Below are 6,397 nucleotides of genomic sequence, written 5' to 3'. Positions count from 1 at the left end.
ACTCCAAGTATTAAAATTTCAGTTGATGCACTGGAAAGATCATGGCAGTATCATAATTTAGGGAGGCCAGGTGGCTAATGAATGCTTGGTGCCCAGGAATATCTTGATTCCTCTGCCCCTCTCTCTCAATTAACAAAAGTGCTGATGATCTCAAGGCTGTCTCTGGCCAGCTGGGATAAATCAGCCAGCTGGCAGGTGCCCAAATGATGTATTTTAAGGGCACGGGCCATGTGGCTGTCTATTGCAAAGCAATTGGGGTCACTGTGTTTGCATATGGATTAACTTGCTGTGCAGGGATCCTACCCACTTACTGTGCCCAATGTGGGTTGACACGCAATAGCTGCTCAGCAATGATAAAGAGAGGCAGATCTAATGACCCTTCAGAAGGCCCCATCTTCATTTCTCTCCATTCCTGTATTTATTACTTTCAGCAAAGAGAATTCAATTAACTTTTCCTATCCATTTTCACAGTCCCTGTTCTTTGAAGGAATTTCCCACAATTGACAGAAAGAGGTATCTGGATGCATGTGGATGGAGAAAAATATAAAAGTCCTTAAAGATGCAACTTGAAAATGATAAGCTTGCCCCATTTGCCTTAGTGATTCCAAGGCAAAATGCGTCAAAGTTACAGTCATTTTTAATAAACTGTTAATTGGGTGAGCTTTTCTTTAGGGGGAAACCCAGGACAAATCCCAATGAATGGGATAGTTGGTAATTGCTCTGTTGTGAATAGTGTCTAGAAGTTGTTGAATATTCGTCTCCATTCCCTTAAGCAATCACATTCAACAGAGAGGACGCAACTAACTTAGTCCTTATTCAGCCCTTCAATAAACAATTACCAAGGACCTACCATGTTCGAACACACCATACTGAACATTGGAAGGGTCCAAAGATGGAAGAGTCCCCAGCAGGTCTTGCTGTCTTGTAATAGGAATTAGAAATTCAGAGTAACTTCCACAAAAGGTCAGTTTAGATGCCAACTGTTCTTTGAGTCTGTAATCTGTGATCATAGGTCCTAGATTTCCTGGACTAGTTCTAATACTTCATTTCCTATGTCATTCCTGTAAATCGTTAAAGTATTCCAATAGTCAGATTCTGAACTACATTTCTCAGACTATCTTTTCTGTCTGGGAGTAAGGCAAAAATCCTGTCAGACCCAGACTTCTGGGTTTTAGCTAAAAATGATGGTCACTGAACAGATGAGTAGCTCATCCCATAAAGTGACTGACTGTTCATAATCCTGCAAAGGCTACTACTCGCAAGGAACATGATGAGCCTTTCCAGCTACTTTTTCTGAACTATGACTGGGCAGATGTTTTTAATGGCCCTTGCACTGATTTTGATTTATTAATTAATTATGCATCTGTCCAATGAAAACCAGTGACTAAGGCACAATCCTGACCTCCCAGAAGCTTGCATGACAGTCTGGTGGGGAAAACAGACAAATAAATAAGGAAAGAAGCAACTGGAGAAGTGGCCGGAACGTCACATGTGCTTTGAAGGAATCTGGACTTGACTCTGATGGCACTGTGGGGAATGTGAGTTGCATTTTTAAAAAGCTGATCTCACGATGGTGCAAAGAGATGGAGGGACAAGGCTGGAGGAGGCAGGCAGACAGCAAAGACATTCTTGTATTATCTCAGGGACTACTGCCACATAAGGCCCTATTGACAGGGTTCGGCTCTCAAGAGAGGAAAGGTAAGATGTAGCCAATAAGCCAAGAAGTGGCCATCTAGAGGGGTGCAGGGGCAGGCTATAGCTCCAATTACTTATACAGAGTTCTGTATCATTACACTCTGTACGCTATCTGTATACTCTGACATATAGACGAGAAGGAGGTAGCTTATGGATAAGTGGTTAAAGATAACTTAAAAATTCATCTATCTATGTGGACTGACATAAATTTAAAAGACTCAAAATCAGCTAAACCAAAGGGGAGAACCCCTCCTTTGATAATCCCAAAAAGCAGATAACAAAGTAATCCCTGGTATTTCACATGGAATGTGATTTTTTTCTGAAGTGTATCTACTATCAATGCAATGTTTGTCATTTTTCCAATATAAAAATATTCTCTGCATTAACCCCAAACTGGCTGGACAGCAGGAAGTGGGAAAGGAAAAGTAAGCAGACCCCATGAGTCAGTCCATGCACGGGATGTGGGGGCCCAGGGAAATGTACAGAAAGCTGATTGCCTGGCACAGCCTTACATCAGAGCCCTTTCAGTCCCCCAGGTCGTGGGCATCAGTGTCACCATCAGAAAGGTCTAGAAAGACTCCAGGTGCCTGAGTGGAGGAACTGTGTGGTAGTGACACTGGGATCCCCTCTCTTTTTTTTCCAGTTTATTGAGAAATAGCTGACATACATCCCTGTATAAGTTGAAGGCATACGGCATGATGGTTTGATTTACATGTATTGTGAAATGGCTGCCACAACAGGTTCAGCAAACATCCATCTTCTCACCTGGACCACTGCAAGAGCCTCCTAAAAAATCTACCCCTTTCATTCCTGCCCCCTTCAATTTTATCATTTTACCCCACAGTAGCCGGAATGATGTTTTTAAAATGCAGACTTGATCATGCGATTCCACTACATCAAACCACTTAAAGACGTCCCAATATTAAGAGGAAACATTTTTTTAACCCCTACACTGGTCTAGGGACCTCACATGCAGAGATAGCTGCCTCTCTGCGGTCTCATCTCTTGCTGTTCTTTCTGTGGTTCTCTACAACCCAGCCTCCTCTTGTTCCTTCAAATGGCAAACTCTTTTCTGCCTCAGGGCCTTCTAATTCACTGTCCCTCTGTATTTCCCACACCCCTACACTCATCTCCAGTTCTTTCGGTTCTCAGCTGAAATGTCACTTTCTCGGGTGTTGACCCCTTCCCTGCCCAGTGTAGATTAGATGTCATATTATCTTAGGGTACCCTGTACTTTTCCTCATATCTTTTATCACAGATGCAGTGACACCATTATTTTGTGATTATTGTCTTTTCCACTATTCTGTAAGCTCCTCTAGAGCAGGGACCATGTCCCATCTGCTTGTTGCTGAGTTTCCAGAGCTGGCACAGGACCAGGCTTGAGTGCTCTGTCCTCTAGGGGATGAGCCCCTGGATTGGGTCCATGGGAGAGTGGGCAGAGAGGAGCGAGCCGATGAGTGGGCACCGTCAGCCCCCTTTTGCACAGGCCTCCCTGACTTGCTTCCTTATGGCTGCTTCTACTTGTCTTTTCATCACTTTTAACCATCATCATGTAAACATATTACCTTAAAATTGTTGAAAATAAGCCATATTAGGAAAACATGCTCAGATAATGCAACTGGTCTCCCTACCCACCGCCGTCCTTTGTTCACCAATCAGCCACTTTCTGTGTTCTGCCTGCCACACAGTGCATTCACTATTTGTTGTATGAATGAGGCAAAGTCTTACATCTCCCCCATCTTTTCACCCTGTCTTCATTGTCCATCTCCTCAGAGTCCATGTGTCCCCAAAGCATCCACATCATCACTTACTCCCTCCAGACCATCTCTCCTTCTCAAGGTTAATCTTCCTGCTTGCTTTGAACCCGTCTCCCCCTTTCCACTCTGTTGTCCCTGCCCCTCTCCCTTTAGCTCTCAAACGTTTTCACAACCTGGGGCGGGGGTGGGGGGAAGTGGGGTGGAGACCTTCCTGATCCTCCAACTCCCTTGATCTATATTATTCCTTACATTCTCCTTCCCCCCAAGACAAAGTTCTAGAGAGAACTGTGTCCATTTGTCACGTTCACTTCCTCTCCAGCCACCCACTGTTATTTATTATTTGAATGCACTCATTTTTGAATACATGTTCACAATATAGGATTCAAAATGCTCCAAAAGGTACACAGTGAAGCATCTTCCTTTCATTGGTGTCCCCAAGTCCCATGGCTCTCCTCAGAGGCAACCCCTGCTACACCATCTTGTATATCTTTCCAGAGAGAATATGCATACATATATTCTAGTTTGTATTTTTTTACATAAATGGAGGCATTTATGCACTTTTCTATCCTTGGGGTTTTTTTCACTTAAAACATCTTAGAGAGTTTTACATTATTATATCCAAAGCTGCTTCTTTCTTTAAATGGCTGCGAAGAACCCTCTATGAGGATTCACCATAAATTCTTGCTCTGGACACTGAAGATGTTTCTAGTCCTTTGTTCTAATAATCGCTGCAATATCCTTGCACATATAGGATTTTCCACCCCTGTGAGTGCATCTGTGGGCTAAATACACAGAAATGAAATTGCATTTGCTTTTTGGAATTAAATCACTCTCCATAAAATTTATTCCAATTTACCCACCCACAGCAACATATGACAGGGCCTGGTTTCCCTTCTTAACCTCCAATAGATTGTCATAACAAGTGGTTTTTGTTTTTTTTTAAAGATTTTATTCATTTTTAGAGAGGGGGAAGAGAAGGACAGAGAGGGAGAGAAACATCAATGTGCGGTTGCCTCTCACACACCCCCATCTGGGGACCTGGCCTGCAACCCAGGCATGTTTCCTGACTGGGAATCAAACCGGTGACTCCCTGGTTCACAGGCCCACGCTCAATCCACTGAGCTCCACCAGCCAGGGCAACAAGTATTTTTATTTGTGTCAGTCTAATAGGTGAAAAAGAATACTTTAATTTGCATTTTTTATACATGGGTCAAGAATTTTTCTTATGTTTAAGAGTCATTTAAATCTCCTGTGGATTGTCTGTTACTATCCTTTGCTCATTTTTCCATTACATGATTGGTCTTTTAAGGATTCCTAAGAACTCTCTGTATAAGAAAACCAGTTCCTTGACTGTGACATAAGTTGCAAATATTTTGGTCACTCTATATCTTTGCAATATGTCTTCTGTGCCCAATGAAACAAATGAAACTGCCATCTTCATTCCTCCTAATCGTGAAATCCAGTGGCCTTTCTTTGCTTCCATTTTTTCCAGCATTTGCAGCTGCTGACCCATCCTTCCTGAACTCTCTTTTCTTACATTGTGACTTTATCTTGGATCATCTGCCAACTCCTATGAGTGTGACTTCTCTTACTCCTTCTGAAATTCCTGTGACAAGTGCCCTTGGAAAAGAAGTCCTTGAACTCTGCCCCAGGAGTGTCCTGGAGGCCATCCCTTACTGGGGTCCTCATGGGAGTCCCCAGCACCTTACATCTAATGGGAGGTGCAGACTAGTGTCACCTTGTCTGAATTCAAGGCAAGCTCAGGATGCCCTGCCCCCTTCTTTTTCACCCCCTACATCAAGCTCCACATGTCTATAATCAGTCTTATCATATCAGCTCTCTCAGAACTGCTCTCTCAACTTCCCCATCTCCACTGGGCTCCTGCCACTCTCCTAGAGCTTGAGCGGGAGCAGAATTTGCCATCCCAAAATATGTCTTTTGGGATATTGATTATTTTAGGCTGGCCATTTTTGAGAAACAAAAGACTCAGGAAAAACCTTTGATCTTCCCCCAGCAGCCTAAGAACATTTAGATAGATGCCCTGCTCCAGTGAGGGTAATATCACCATAAATAACCATAGTTTAATGTGAACTAGTGTGACAGGCAGGGAGGAACCTCACAAGACCCTTTTGATTAAGTCCTCTCCATATCCTATTGTTAAAGATGGCACAGCAAACATGTGTTTACAAATATTTAATGTTCCATCTTCATGTGAATTGCCTTCCTGCCCTTTGAAGTCACAAACCACAACACCATCCCCACCAACCACCTCCCCCCCACCCCACCTCTTTAGCTCAAGATGGCACATTAGCCTCATCTGCCACATCTGTCTTTGGGTCTAGTATTCTTATGGAAACCCCATGTATACATACATAAAAAAATGTGGTTACTTTTCTGCTAAGCTGCTTCATGTTAATTTGATTATTAGTTAGTCCAGCCAGAACAACTTAAAAATGTATATGTATATACATATACATTTGTATGTACAAATGTATATGTATATATGTGTATGTTCTAGTTATTCTTTTGGACATATCAGTGTTGGGGTGTTGGGAGCTACCATTGTTGTTTGTTTAACTTTGTCAGCCAGCCAGAATGTATTCATAATCTGGTCTCCCCAACTCCTTCCCTGCAGCCCTTTCTGCTTGGCTTTCTTTTTGCTGCAGCCGTACCCTCCTCTTAAACCTCCTAGAAAAACTGGTGACAAGGGGCCATCTCTAAGATGCTTTAGTCCCAGGGGCCATCCAGGAGTTCCAGGCTGATGTAAACCTGACGAACTTTGGCCACTGTCCCTGTCCACCTGCATGACCCTGCTCTCCTCCTCGTGCTGTTCCACCAGCTCCCCAGGAAAGAAACTGCAGAAAATGGGCCTCTAGCCAGGTGTCACAGCAGAGTCCTCTGACACTTTAAGAGATCCTTGGATTGTAGAAAGAGTCCTGGCAATT

The sequence above is a fragment of the Desmodus rotundus genome, chromosome 13 (genome assembly GCF_022682495.2).
Source record: "Desmodus rotundus isolate HL8 chromosome 13, HLdesRot8A.1, whole genome shotgun sequence".
Lineage (NCBI taxonomy): Eukaryota > Metazoa > Chordata > Mammalia > Chiroptera > Phyllostomidae > Desmodus > Desmodus rotundus.
This window is presented reverse-complemented; position numbering follows the sequence as displayed.